At 34.9% G+C, this 16336-nt stretch overlaps 1 protein-coding gene across 3 annotated transcripts in view; it reads right to left on the bottom strand.

Moving 5' to 3' along the window:
- Positions 1-16336, bottom strand: part of LOC121390004 (agrin-like) — a 312421-nt gene that overhangs the window by 117401 nt on the left and 178684 nt on the right. The gene's annotated exons all lie outside the window — the stretch shown is intronic.

Here is a 16336-nt window from a genome sequence, read left to right on the forward strand (position 1 = left end):
ACTGTGACAAATAAACCAATTCTCACATTCAAACATTTCGCAGTAGGATTTTTATTTTTATTTGTTGGACAAATTGTAAATGAATCGATGCGATTGCTTCACGGCCTGCAGTCAGCTGACGCATTACATAACGTAGAGGTAGTGGTGAGGAAAACACATTTTATAGAGGCAGATTCATTTTACTTTTTATCTTCTGTGATTTCAGATTGTATTGATTTGCTGTCAGACATCACAGAATATTTGAAGCATCAGAAGCTTTTGAAGCTGCTGAAGTCAGTGCACGTTTAGTTTTCAAACAGAATTATTCTCTCACAAAAAAAGAAAGAAAAGTAAAATGGTGCAGGCTAATTTGTAAATAATGATTTTTTTAAAAAGCTTACTATTTAAAGCTCATGTACTGGCCAATAAGTGCCTGATATATAGTCAATGTGACAGCAAGTGAATAGATGGATGAATGGATAGATGGATGAAAGGATGGATGGATGGATGGATGGGTGGATGGATGACACCATGACACCACTAGAGCACATCTCTCTCTCTCTCCCTCCCTCCCTCCCTCTCTCCCTCTCTCTCTCTCTCTCCTTTTTTTAAGCTATTTTGCATTCTTCAGATATATTGTTAGTTCTTTACTAATTGGCGGGAAACATTTTTCAACACCAAATTTTCGGTATTTTGGGATTGGCTCGGTACAGTAAATCGGTACTGACATGATATTGATACCGAACGGTATATGCGGTATACCGCCCAGCTCTACACACTATTTTTTGGTTGCTTTGTGAAATCTGGTGCATTTAAGGCCATCTAAATAAAAACATTCTTGGGCTATATTACTATGCAAATTAATCCTTAAAATAGTTGTTTAAAAATGGCTAATTTTGCAATTCAGATACCATGAAAAGGAGTTTAAAGCCATCCAATTTTTTTTATATTTCTTGAAAAAGTATGCCCCTGGACTTCCCTAGGCTTTGTGCAAGATTTAAAGATCAGATAATCAGAAAATAATATCCTAAGAAAACGTGACAATTTAAGCCTACATAAAAGTGATCATGAGCTAAAAATTCAGAACACGTTGCTGAATATGAAGCATGCACCTTTAAAAGGACATTCCCGAGTTTGCTGCATTGTAAGATGTTTCCGACTAATAAAATATTTCTACGATTAAACTTACATATTCAATATATTTTCTTGTTTAGAATATCAGTGTCTGTATATTCAATGTGTTTCTGTTCGTCTTAATATTTGTAAGAAGCCAAAACTGGATTTTGTCTTCAAATAATTTAGTACATACGAAAAAACATATTTTAGGAAAAAATTATTTTTTATTTTATTATTATTGTTTATTAATTTTTTCAGTACATGGTATCCACATTTGGAATAACAGAAAACTTCATAAGACAGCAGTATTAAAGATACATATTCTAAATATATGCATACATATAATTATCACCAATATTAACCTTAGTATCAACAATGTACTACTATTCTTGTCTGTTCTATAAAAATATAACTCACATAGGCAAATAAAATGAAATTCAACATAGTACAAATATTAGAACGATCAGAAACACGTTTAATATACAGCCACTAATATTTCATGCAGAAAAATATATTTGGTAAGTAATCACAATCACTAAAAAAAAGTCTGTGTTAGTTGATAACATCTTAAAAATTGCAGCAAACTCTGGAATGTCCCTTTAAGAGAGTTCACAATAAACAGTAATCATAATGCTGCAGCATGACCTTTCTCTCATCTGCCAGATGACAGATTCCTGTTTTCTCTGACAGTCTCCAAAGTCTCGTCAATGCACTGTGCCTATATTCTATTTCATTAGCATTACTGAATTAACTGTCAGTGGGTGATGAAGTAAGTCCGCCCATACAAGTGAAGTAACTGTGAAAAACTCTTATCGTAGACAATATCATTAAGTTATAGATATTGCTCATTTCAGAGTATTTGTCCATAGAAAAGGAATAAGTTTATATATACTGCACATTTCAGAGTGGCTGTGTATAAAAAGAAAAAGAACAGGTTCATATACTGCACATATTAGAGAGAGTGCCTGTAGAAGTTAAAGGGATAGGTTCACATATTGCACATTCTAGATTCTGTCCATTGAATAAAAAAAGGGAATATGTTCATATGCTGCACACTTTATAATGGTCTGTCCATTTTAAAGGGACCGACCCTAGTTTCAACCCGTGAAAATTAACACTAAGTTTAGTTAAAGGGACCGACCCTAGTTTCAACCCGTGAAAATTAACACTAAGTTTAGTTAAAGGGACCGACCCTAGTTTCAACCCGTGAAAATTAACACTAAGTTTAGTTAAAGGGACAGACCCTAGTTTCAACCCGTGAAAATTAACACTAAGTTTAGTTAAAGGGACCGACCCTAGTTTCAACCCGTGAAAATTAACACTAAGTTTAGTTAAAGGGACAGACCCTAGTTTCAACCCGTGAAAATTAACACTAAGTTTAGTTAAAGGGACAGACCCTAGTTTCAACCCGTGAAAATTAACACTAAGTTTAGTTAATCTACAAACCTGTAACACATTTGGATAATGTAAACAATTGAGTGAAACATGAGTCTGTGACTTTGAAATGGTGAAATACCTTCTAAAATAGACTAAAACTCGACTCCATAACTGTTACTTCTCAGATGCATGTGCATTTTTTTTTAAATATGAGAAATATATTTTGTGATATTAAAAACACCAGGATGACCAAAAACACTTCAAATGTACGGAAATGGATAATCTAAACAATACAGTCTAAGTAAAGTATAATTTCAGTTATCTAAAACAGCTCCAACAGTGAAAAATATACAGTTAAAATAGTGTTTAAAAACTAGGGTATGTCCCTTTAAGAGAAACATGTATCTATTTAATGACATCTAGTTGAGCACAATTTAAAATATGACTGTTTGGTGCCTTTTAATTGTGCTAAACAGAATATTTCATATTAGACTTCAGACTTTGAGCTACTTTCAAATCGAAAGCAATTTCCGAGTAAAAATATGTAAAATAAGCTCATTTTGTACCCCAAACCTAGGTTTATGGGAATTAATAATGCTAAAATATAGTCAGTAACACCCAAACAATTGTAATAAATCAAAATGAATCATCTATGTGTGTCAAATAATTATTTATTGCATGAAAATCCAATATATTCATTTTAGCCTTTTTAGCCAACCAAAAATCTTAAATGTGCTCTGCTGAGAAATGTACTTAACCTGGAAGCGTTACCCAAACTTTTTCTGAAGGTCTTGGCATATAGAACAAAAACATTTACGTTAACTCTCTAAAAGAGTCATGTACAGGAACTACCCCACCCCCTTCCCCACCCCCCTCCCCCCAGCACTTTCCCATAATATAGGATTGCCCATATCATGACCGTTGATTTAGCAGACATATGGGACACCGGTTGGGATGGCATCATTGAAGACAATCAGAATCACAATCACTGACATCTCAAACAGGAGTTTTAACATGGCTTATTCTTCTTTTACTTATTTCCGTGCTTATATCCAATTAAGGTTCAAGCACGCTGTCCTGAGCACACACCTCAGCTATCTGGACTGTCTGTCTAGGACAGTGGGTTAGTTGTTAGTTGTTAGTGGTAAGTGAGAAAGAGAGGGTGTAGTGATCTTACACCACTGAGTTGTTAAAACTTGCTCTGGGTGGGAGCCAGTACCGGGCTGCGAACCCACCACCTACCAGCCTGGGGACAAACCTCAGCTGTCTGTCCAGGATAATAGGTTAGTTGTTAGTTGTTAGTGGTCAATGAGAGAGAAGAGGGTGTAATGGCCTTACACCTACCCATTGAGTCGTCAAAACTCGCTCTGGGTGGGAGCCAGTACAGGGCTGCAAACCCTGTACCTACCAGTCTTATGTCTGATGGCCTAATCATGACACCATCTAGGCCGGCCTTAACACTGCTGGAAAGTCAGAAACCCAACAAGAGAAATCTCCTTATGTGAAGTCTGGAAAGTTAGAACCCAACAAGAGAAATCTTCTTATGTGAAGTCTGGAAAGTTAGAAACCCAAACAGAGAAATCTTCTTATGTGAAGTCTGGAAAGTCAGAAACCCAACAAGAGAAATCTTCTTATGTAGAGTCCAGAAAGTGAGAAACCCAACAAGAGAAATCTTCTGATGTGAAGTCTGGAAAGTCAGAAACCCAACAAGAGAAATGTTCTTATGTGAAGTCTGGAAAGTCAGAAACCCAACAAGAGAAATCTTCTTATGTGAAGACTAGAAACCCCCAAAAGAGAAATCTTTTTATGTCCAGAAAGTAAAAAAAACAACAATACAATTTTATTTTATTTTATGTGAAATCTAGAAAGTCAATAAACTCAACAAGAGAAATCTTTTTATTTGGAGTCCAGAAAGTCAGAAACCAAACACAAGAAATATTCTAATGTAAAGTCTGGGAAATCAGAAAATCCACTAATCTCATCAAGCAGTCTTGACATTTAAAGGACAGATAAATCAGAAGTCAATTGAACTGATGTAACACAGACTGTCTGTAGTCTGTAAGGATTGTTTTGTGTGCCAAAGCACACTGTAATGGTAAAACATGGTCCAAAGCCGATCCCTGGTGCTCCATTGTATGATATAAGTAATTAAATTAACATACGGAATGAATCATTGAATGTGAAATGATTTATATTTTTATATACATTTGAATTACAACAATACCAAGATAAAGAAGAAAAATTGGTTACATGGTGGATAAGATTTGAAAGGAATGAAAGAAAATGTCAGTATTTTTTTTATCTCTGCGTAGTTTTTCAGAATAATTTCTGGGTTGAATTCTTTTGTACATATAGATGGTTTTTCTAACATGAGTCTCAATCAATCCTTGCAGCAATCTTTAGTGAAGTCTATGGATTGATTTTCTTGATATAAGAATCAGAAACATATCTACAAAAGGATAAGTACCAAAAATATTTTCCAGTGTAATCAGTCTTATAATTTAAGATCAGTAATTAACTGAAAATATGGAATGAATGTGAAATTGTTTACATTTTTAAATACATTTGAATTACAACAGTACCATTTCATTTCAACTTATTTCCGTGCTTATATCCAATTAAGGTTCAAGCACGCTGTCCTGGGCACACACCTCAGCTATCTGGGCTGTCTGTTCAGGACAGTGGGTTAGTTGTTAGTTGGTTAGTAGTTATTGACAGAGAAGATGGTGTAGTGGCCTTACACCTACCAATTGAGCCCTTAAAAACTCACTCTGGGTTGGAGCCGGTACCGAGCTGCGAACCCTGTACCTACCAGCCTGTAGTTCGATGGCTCAACCACTGCGCCACTGAGGCTAGTACAACAGTACCAACATAATTTTTTTTTAAATGATTACATAGTGGATGGGATATAAAAGTAATTTAAAAAGTCAGTATTTTACTTTTGCATTATGTCAGAATAATAGTTTTTGGGATGAATCCTTTTGTACAGGTATTTTCTGACATGAGACTATAAACATTCTATCCTTGGAGCAAACTTTTAGTGAAGTCCATGGATTGAGTTTCTTGAGATGAGTGTCAGAAAAACTATCTACAAAAGATCAAGTCCCAGAAATATTTTCTGGTGCAATCAGAGTTTTAATTTTAATATATTATGGGTGAACCAGTTTCGTTGAGCATAAGCATTCGGTTCTAAAGCATATCAATATTTAAAAACAGACAGTTGTTATTCACATACCTACCTTTTTATTAGTGGTTCTACTTTTCACATGAGTACTAAACTGGCTGCTATAAATAGCTACGTTTACCGCACGTGCGGCAAAAACTGAAACACGCAACGGACGATAATTATTGCACAAAACAATCACCACACATTATTTGTGTTCCATGAGGTTAATCCTCTCAGATGATATGTTACACCATGAGTATGAATGCATGCAGTACATGCTATTATTATGTGATGTCATGGTTACAACAATAGATGTCATGGTTACAACAATAGAAAGGGTGCTTTACCATCATTGTACAATGTGCCTAGGTGTTGTTGTTGTTGTTGTTGTAGTTTTGTTGTTATTTTGTTTTGTTTTTTTTTGTGTTTTTTTTTTGCATGGCTTTTTAGTAACTTTCTATTGGTTGATTGTACTAGAAATATCCTTTCTCGACACAGATGGCTGTTTTTACCTCTGTATAAACACATCTTCTTTGGAAGACTATGTGCAAGGGAAACACAAAATAATTAAGTAAAGATATCAATCACCACTGAAGACTTTGAGAAAGCACTGGGTACACATGCAGTCAAGTTAATATATAGAGAATAACTAGTTAATGATGTGGGATATCCGCTTTATTCTGTGACAGTGTATGTACGAATGGGAAATTTCTCATTCGGCCTGAACAGGATAAAGCAGATATCTGACGTTATTAACTAGTTATTATCTTTATCCTGCAGACCATAAATGTTAAGGAGAAAAGCTTTAATTTCTTTTATTTCAGCCACATTGTATGATGACCTAGAGATCAAATGAGAGATTTTGTAATGTAGCTATGCGTGTGATATGAGTGATGTCAAAAGACTTTGCTTCAGCCTTCATCATATTCTGTCAACAGAAACGGTGATGTTGAAATGAAATGCACATTAAAATCCCACTGGCATAGACAGTGTTTTTATTATGCATTTAATGCACCTTGCTTTCATAGTCCAGTCAATCAAGACAAAACTATTACCAAAAAACAATTATAATGCACGATTTGAGTCCATTCTAAGCTGACATGACTGTATCCTTAGATTGGCTGATATGACTGTATCCTTACTATGCTGGTATGGCTGTATCCTCACTATGCAGATATGACTGTATCCTCACTATGCTGGTATGACTGTATCCTTAATATGCTGATATGACTGTATCATTACTATGCTGATATGACTGTATCCTTACTATGCTGATATGACTGTATCATTACTATGCTGATATGACTGTATCATTTCCATGCTGATATGACTGTATCCTTACTATGCTGATATGACTGTATCCTTACTATGCTGATATGACTGTATCATTACTATGCTGATATGACTGTATCATTACTATGCTGATATGACTGTATCATTACCATGCTGATATGACTGTATCATTACTATGCTGATATGACTGTATCATTACCATGCTGATATGACTGTATCCTCAATATGCTGACATGACTGTATCCTCACTATGCTGATATGACTGTATCCTCACTATGCTGATATGACTGTATCCTTACTATGCTGATATGACTGTATCATTACTATGCTGATATGACTGTATCATTTCCATACTGATATGACTGTATCCTCAATATGCTGACATGACTGTATCCTCACTATGCTGATATGACTGTATCCTTACTATTCTGATATGACTGTATCCTTACTATGCTGATATGACTGTATCCTTACTATGCTAGTATGGCTGTATCCTTTCCATGCTGGTATGACTGTATCTCTACTATGCTGGCATGACTGTATCCTTATTATGCTGGTATGACTGTATCCTTTCTATGCTTGCATAACTATTGTTTCTATGCTGGTATGACTGTATCCTTTCCATGTTGGAATGACTGTATCCTTACTATGCTGATATGACTATATCCTTACTATGTTGGTATGACTATATCCTTACTATGTTGGTATGACTGTATTCTGCAGTCTGACCGTCATGACAAAATGGTTAATGGAAAATCACTAATTCATTGTTTACTGTACTGCAGAGCAAAGACAGTCACGAGAGATTTAATGGAATGTCAAATCAAATTGGTGTTTTCCATTCGGCAAGGGAAGATAAGTCAACACACATACACAGACGGACATTTCAGCTGTCTGCACACATTTGACGTAACATTTCATTTTTCATTTCAACTTATATCCAATTAAGGTTCAAGCATGTTGTCCTGGGCACACACCTCAGCTATCTGGGCTGTCTGTCCAGGACAGTGGGTTAGTTGTTAGTTGTTAGTGCGAGAGAAGAGGGTGTAGTGGCCTTACACCTACCCATTGTAAAAATGTTTTATTTAACAACGCACTCAACACATTTTATTTACGGTTATATGGCACTGAGTCATTAAAACTTGCTCAGGATGGAACCCGGTACTGGGCTGCAAACCCTGTATCTACCAGCCTTATGGCCGACGACTTAACCACGACACCACCAAGGCCGATTTTGACATCACTATTTTGATGTTCAGGTTTTGCCATTAGGCAAGAGCAGATAATTCAAAATGTATAAAGATAATTAATTTTGCTTACCATTTAACTTTCAAATTTCTTCTTTTTCATTCGAAATGACAGTGCCAAATAAAATTAATAATAGAAAAAATAAATGAAAAATTAAAATAAAATAAAAGATTTAAAAAAAAAAAAAAAAAAAAAAAAAAAAAATCTAAAAAGTCTTTCATTACAGAATAGTCCACCAGATAGTATTCTAGTAATTACACCACCAACAGCAGAATAAAACCAAAAATATTTAATTTTCCTGGTCAAAATTCTAGATTTCATCCAGATGCTAATCTATTACATAAAAAAACTTTTATCCTTTGATCATTTGTAGCTGCAGTTCATCTGTATTGCTAGTCAGGGGCAGGACATAGCTCATTGGTAGAGCACTCGCCTTCTGCGTGATTGATCTATGATTGATTCCCGTCGGTGGGCCCATTGGACTATTTCTCACTCCAGCCAGTGCTCCACAACTGGTGTAACAAAGACCTTGGTATGTATTATCTTGTCTGTGGGATGGTGCATATAAAAGATCCCTTGCTGCTAATCAGAAAGAGTAGCCCATGAAGTGAAGATAGTAATTTCCTCTCTCAATATCTGTGTGGTCCGTAACCATATATCTGATGCCATATAACCATAAATAAAATGTGTCGAGTGCGTCGTTAAATAAACCATTTTCTTCTTGTATTGGTAGTCAGACAGTAAAACTGTTCCATGACTCCCGTTTTGTCCTAAATTGTTAATAGACCACTCCCACAATGCAAGTCTCGGCTATTTTAAACTTTTTCTTTGTCAACTCCGATGATCAACTGTGTACAATATACCATGCCTGTATTATGACTCTTAAAGTTAAAGTTTGTTTTGTTTAACAACTTCACTAGAGCACATTGATTATTAATCATCAGCTATTGGATGTCAAATATTATGACTGATATTACTAACTGTATGTGACGTATGTAAATCCTGTGGTGAAACGTACAACTAATATGGAATGGATTCCAGTACATTATGGATACTCAGTCTTTTTGATATATTTGTTTCAAGTGTTTCAATAATATTTGTGTATCAAAAAGTCTAGGAAATCATTAACAGATAGGCCTATAAATACCTCATATGCATTAAAAATTTGTTAGAAAAATATTGCAAAGGGATTGGTGTTTATCTTGTTTGTTTGATATTTAATAATGGTAGACTTGTTAAAGTCAGCAGCTGAAAAAGTTTATATAGCATGAGTCTCACACATTAACTCCTCCTGCCAACCTGCTGTATTAGTTGTAGTAGTTATGATATAAAGATGGCATTTGTGTTTTTGTTTATTTCACTGATATTTTTTTAGTTTGGAACAGACACAACAAATGCCTAATGACCAGGTTAAGCAGTTAGTGTAAATAAATTTCTTTATATTCACAATATGTAGTAACAGCGATATTGCATTGCTTTTTTTTTGCAGATGCTCAGTCTTATTAGTATATTTGTTCCTATAATTTTGTTGAATACTGATAATGCAGAAAGGTTGACAGAAAGGGATACAAGAAAAAAGAAGAAGTTTGTTTTGTTTAACGACACCACTAGAGCACATTGATTTATTAATCATTGGCTACTGGAAGTCAAACATGGTAATTTCGACATATAGTCTTAGAGAGGAAACCCGCTACATTTTTTCACTAGTAGCAAAGGAATTTTTTTTTATGCTCCATCAATGACAGAAAAGCACATACCACGGCCATCGATATACCAGTCATGGTGCAATGGCTGGAACGAGAAATAGCCTAATGAGCCCACTGACTATGATCGGTCCCAAACCGACCTCACATCAAATGGGCACTTTACCACGTGGCTAGTATCCTGCCCGCGGGATACAAGATGTAAAATGATTTATGTTGTATTGCTCTGCTTCATATATCTGAGATGAAACACAGAAAAAATGGTAATTAGCCAAGGTATATCAAATGAGATACAATGTTCCCCCACAGGTATTCTGGGTAATTTTTACCCAGGAGATAGTCAGAACCCATACTTTCATTAAAAAAAAACTAAAATTAGCTGGTAGTATGATAGTTGCCACTTCATTCATTTCTAGAGTACCGGCCTCGGTGGCGTCGTGGCAGGCCATCGGTCTACAGGCTGGTAGGTACTGGGTTCGGATCCCAGTCGAGGCATGGGATTTTTAATCCAGATACCGACTCCAAACCCTGAGTGAGTGCTCCGCAAGGCTCAATGGGTAGGTGTAAACCACTTGCACCGACCAGTGATCCATAACTGGTTCAACAAAGGCTATGGTTTGTGCTATCCTGTCTGTGGGAAGCGCAAATAAAAGATCCCTTGCTGCCTGTCGTAAAAAGAGTAGCCTATGTGGCGACAGCGGGTTTCCTCTAAAACACAGTGTTAGAATGACCATATGTTTGACGTCCAATAGCCGATGATAAGATAAAAAATCAATGTGCTCCAGTGGCGTCGTTAAATAAAACAAACTTTACTTTTTTTCATTTCTAGAGCACTTTTGGGCCATCTCCTGCATGTCTAAGAACACTGCATTGACATTAAAGGCACATAATTACTTTAAAAAGAAAAAAACCCCACTGAATAAACAGACCCCCACCAGCTACTGACCCTTGCTGGGCTGCTTGTGCTCTCTTGCACTTGCCAAGCGTGGGTGGTCCCCTTCTCCCACCCACCCCAACCCCTTTCCTGCCCTGAACGAAGAAGCAGGCATAAGTCAACCTGCGCCCCATAACAGGTGTGCACTACAACAGCTTGTTCTGAATGTGCACGTTAAACCCTATGAGCTGACCTGACCTGACCTCAGCTGACCTGACCTGACCTGGCCTGTCCTAGTAAACAGAACATAAATTTGTCCAAGAAGACCTAAAACTATGAAAAGTTAACATAGTTAACCAGTTGTAGTTTTTAGACTCAGTTTTCAACATGTAGGTTTTGTCGTGCATTTAAACAAGATGAAGTCCATAACACAGCAGATGTGTAACAGTGTAAAGAACTGGCTACTGTAAGCAAAATTAATTCTACATGGTGCACACAACGTAAAGAAATCGTGCTTACTGTGTTACACACACAGTAATAAAAAACGTGTTTAGTACGGTACACACAATGCAAAGAAATCGTGCATACTGTGGTACACACACGGTAATGAAAAATGTGCTTAGTATGGTACACACAACATAAAGAAATTGTGCATACTGTGGTACACACACGGTAATAAAAAACGTGCTTAGTACGGTACACACAACGTAAAGAAATCGTGCTTACTGCGGTACACACACGGTAATGAAAAACGTGCTTAGTACGGTACACACAACAAAAAAGAAATTTTGCTTACTGCGGTACACACACGGTAATGAAAAACATGCTTCGTACAGGAAAAAACAATAAAAAAGAAAATACGCTTATTGCGGTACGAACAACACAAGGAAAAAATAGCTTTTTGTAATACACACAACTAACGGTAGAAATGAAGTAAGAAAAGGTGCTTAAATTAAATAAAAGTTTACATCACAACAGACAACAGCAGCACAAATTGAAAATAAATCACTAATAAACATAAATACACAAGAATAAACAATGTAACAACAAATTAAAAAAACAAACTAAAATATAACATAATACATGTGTATATAGCAATGTACTCATATACCCATTCACTCTTATTCAATCCCCACCTCACCCCACATACATGTAGAAATATCATTTTATATACTAGGTAACTTAAAGGATAAAAATTTGCATATGAAATGTTTTCGAAATAAAACAGATTTTCAAAAATGTTCATGGTGCAAAATAAACTTATAGACTCAGTTTGTGTAGCTTTTTTGCAGATGTTATATCAAAATTAATGTCCGTCTTTCTTCACATTGATTTGTGTCATCAGACAATTACGAGCTTTTTAATAAACGATGTCGTGTTTACCCCCAGAATCAATACTTATCACAGTGACAATAGATCAATAAGATGAAAAGAAAAAAACGTAATTAGTACAGACAATGTGACAATTGGTATATTTAATTTTCTCTTGACTTTTGTGCCGACTCCGTGTTTTCCCCAGACTATTTTATTGAATAAAGAATTAGTTTAGGAAATCGGAATTAACCCATTTTGAAAAATAGCACTTTGTTATATTATTGCCCATTGGACTGAATTAGTCAGCTTTTGCTCGGGGCTAGATAAATCTGTCTGGCATCTCGGTGCTGGATGATTTCTACATACGTGTGACGTCATAACTCATGTTTTACGATGATTGACGTCATATCGAATCCTTTTCAAAATTCTGTTTGCCATTTCACGGTGTATCATTGTTTTAGAAGTATTCAAACAAATTAATATTTTCAGCTTTATATTTATTGCTAAGTAGTTATACTTTTATGTTGTTGCATAATGTGTCTATATTTTTTTGTGTATGATTAAATGAGTTTGTAGATGAAATGTTTATGAATCGATCTACAATAAACAAACCGTAGCTTACAAAATTAATGTTTGTTACTGTAATTAAATGGGCAAGAAAAAGAATCAATCACCATTGTGAGGTATAGATACGGCAATTCCAACCCTCGGTACAAAATGTTTTTGTAAGGGCCGCTGAGGTTTCACACAAAAAACATTTTGTCCCTTGAGTTGGAATTGCCTTATCTACGTCTCACAATGGTGACAGATTCTATAAGTCTGAAAATATGTAGATTTTTACCAAGAAATACTTTATTAACCTAGCCCCTATATAGTAGTTATACCCTACTGTCACCAGTGTGTTTGTATGAAACCAAATTAAGGCAACTGTGCCATAATCAGTCCTAAGTTCAACCAGCTGTTTTTTGCTAACATTCGCAAACTATTTTAACTGGTTTCTGAAGTCATCATTTGGTTTAACATGAAGTGCATAAACCAGTCTAGTGGATGTTTTCTTGCCTGGTCTGGCTGAACACAGACTAGGAAAAATAACTTTACTAATTTTTACTTGTTTAAAAAGTTGATAAAATGGCATACAGTATCAAATGTTAAGCAAAAGTAAAAAATTTATGTATTGTATATTTAAGTACTGTATATTTAAAGTTGTGTAATCTATGTGACTTCATCTTTAGAAGATTAACAGTCACGCAACACACTACTAGAGTGTATAGAACCACAAAAGACGGTAAAATGGCCTACATGTTTCAAATGTTAAGCAAAAAGAATGTACCAGTATGTACTGTATATTTAAAGTCGCGTAATCTCTGACTTTATCTCTAGAAGATCAACAGTCACGCAACACACTACTAGAGTGTATAGAACCGCAAAAGACAGTAAAATGGCCTAGATGTATCAAATGTTAAGCAAAAAGAATGTACCAGTATGTACTGTATATTTAAAGTCGCGTAATCTCTGGTTTTATCTTAAGAAGATCAACAGTCAGACAACACTGTATAGTATATAGAACCACAAAAGACGTCATTTAAAATTGATTGTTTTGATTCTTCTGTGATTAAACTGTTAGAATCAGTATTGATTCACATCCATTTTCATGAAATTCTCCCCCTAGAAAGATGCAAGTGAAGGCAATTCCACAAACGTGTAACAAATGACAGATCTCATGAATAAACATCTGCCACGTGGTAATCCCCACCAGAAAATAGATAGCGATAAATCAGAAAACGAACCACGATTCATACATTTGAAAACTTCTGCCAGAGACAAAGGACATTAAGCAAAAGAGAAGAGTGTAATAAATCAATGTTATGATCGAAAACATCTTCATGGCTGTGATTTATTTTGTCCAAATCATTACTGGGAATGATTTGTGTTTCCTGAAATGCTTTGAGGTATGGGGTCTATTTTGTCAATCAAAGCATTTGCTGGTCTAAGCATTTTTCATAAAAGATTGATTTTGCATATATTTTGCACATTGACAAGCTTTCGATAAATATGAAATCATTTTGCATTTTGAAGAATGCATTTTTAAGCTTCTAATCATATAAAAATTGTATTCTTTATTGTGCACAATTTTTCACAACTAGAAGCTTCTGGTGAATATGTAATCATTTTTCATTTTGAATAATTTTGAAGAATATATTTGGATGCATTTTTCAGCATTCTAAAAGAAAAGTAATTTACACTAAACTTAGTTTCTCTAATCATGTTTAAAACTGTATAAGACAAAGGACATTAAGCAGACGAGAAGAGTATAATAAATCAATGTTATGAACAAAAACATCTTCATGGCTGTAATTTATTTTGTCCAAATCATTACCAGGAATGATTTGTTTCCAGAAATGTTTTGAGTTAGGTGTCTATTTTGTCAATCAAAGCATTTGCTGGTCTAAGTATTTTTCATAAATAATTGATTTTGTATATATTTTGCACATATACAGTATAACCTTCTGATGAATATGCAATCATTTTGTATTTTAAACTTCTAACCATTTAACCATTTTATTTTGCATCTGTAAACATTTTGAAAATGTTATTTATTTTGCATATTTTAACAATATGATTTGTGTTTCCAGAAAAGTTTTGAGGTATGGGAATTATTTCGTCAATCAAAGCATTTGCTGGTCTAAGTATTTTTTATAAATGATTGATTGTGCATATATTTTGCACAACTACAAGCTTTCTGGTGAGTATGCAATCATTTTGCATTTTGAAGAATTTATCGCATATTACTTTGCATTTTGAAGAATTGGTATCGCATATATCAAATGCAGCATTAAAACTGTACCGTTAATTGGCTGACATATATCAGATGTATGGCAAAAACTGTACCGGTAATTGGCTGACATATATCAAATGCAGCATTAAAACTGTACCGGTAATTGGCTGACATATATCAAATGCAGCATTAAGACTGTACCGGTAATTGGCTGACATATATCAAATGCAGCATTAAGACTGTACCGGTAATTGGCTGACATATATCAAATGCAGCATTAAGACTGTACCGGTAATTGGCTGACATATATCAAATGCAGCATTAAGACTGTACCGGTAATTGGCTGACATATATCAAATGCAGCATTAAGACTGTACCGGTAATTGGCTGACATATATCAAATGCAGCATTAAGACTGTACCGGTAATTGGCTGACATATATCAAATGCAGCATTAAGACTGTACCGGTAATTGGCTGACATATATCAAATGCAGCATTAACACTGTACCGGTAATTGGCTGACATATATCAAATGCAGCATTAAGACTGTACCGGTAATTGGCTGACATATATCAAATGCAGCATTAAAAACTGTACCGGTAATTGGCTGACATATATCAAATGCAGCATTAAAAACACATAACTTCATTTCAAAAAAAATCCCTCACAAAGATATTGCCGGTCTAAGTATTTTTGAAATTATTCATTTTGCATATATTTTGCACAACTACCAAGCTTCTGATGAGTATGTAATAATTTTTGCATATATTTTGCACAACTACAAGCTTCTGTTGAGTATTTTGCATTTTGAAAATTTTGAAGAATATATGTGTATGCATTTTTAACAATTCTGAAAGAAAAGTAATTTACATTAAACTTTTAATCATTTTAAAAATTGTATTCTTTATTTTGCACCTGTAAACATTTTGAAAATGTGATTTATTTTGTATATTTTAATGTTTGTTTTATATTTCAAAAGTGAAGATCATGCATACATGTATGACAACATCTATACTAAACCAGTACCAAATGTTTTACCCTCAAAACAGTTCACTCCAAGTCAGTTTGTCCTCAACAATATGTCAGTTTATCACAATACGTAAAGTGACGGACCTAGTTTTTAAACACTACAGCATATTTTTCACTGTTAGTTAAAGTGTGTTTTGTTTAACAACACCACTAGAGCACATTGATTTATTAATCATCAGCTATTGGATGTTAAACATTTCGTAATTTTGACATATAGTCTTAGAGATGAAACCCACTACATTCTTACATTAGTGGCAAGGGATCTTTTATATGCACCATCTCATAGACAGAATAGCACACACCATGGCCTTTGGTATACCATTTGTAGGGCACTGGCTGGAACACGAGAAATAGCCCAATGGGTTCCCAGACGGGGATTGATCCTAGACCATCCGTGCATTAGACAAGCACTTTACCTCTGGGATACATCCCGCCCCAATGAATTTATTTCATAAAAAGT

The sequence above is a fragment of the Gigantopelta aegis genome, chromosome 15 (assembly GCF_016097555.1).
Source record: "Gigantopelta aegis isolate Gae_Host chromosome 15, Gae_host_genome, whole genome shotgun sequence".
Lineage (NCBI taxonomy): Eukaryota > Metazoa > Mollusca > Gastropoda > Neomphalida > Peltospiridae > Gigantopelta > Gigantopelta aegis.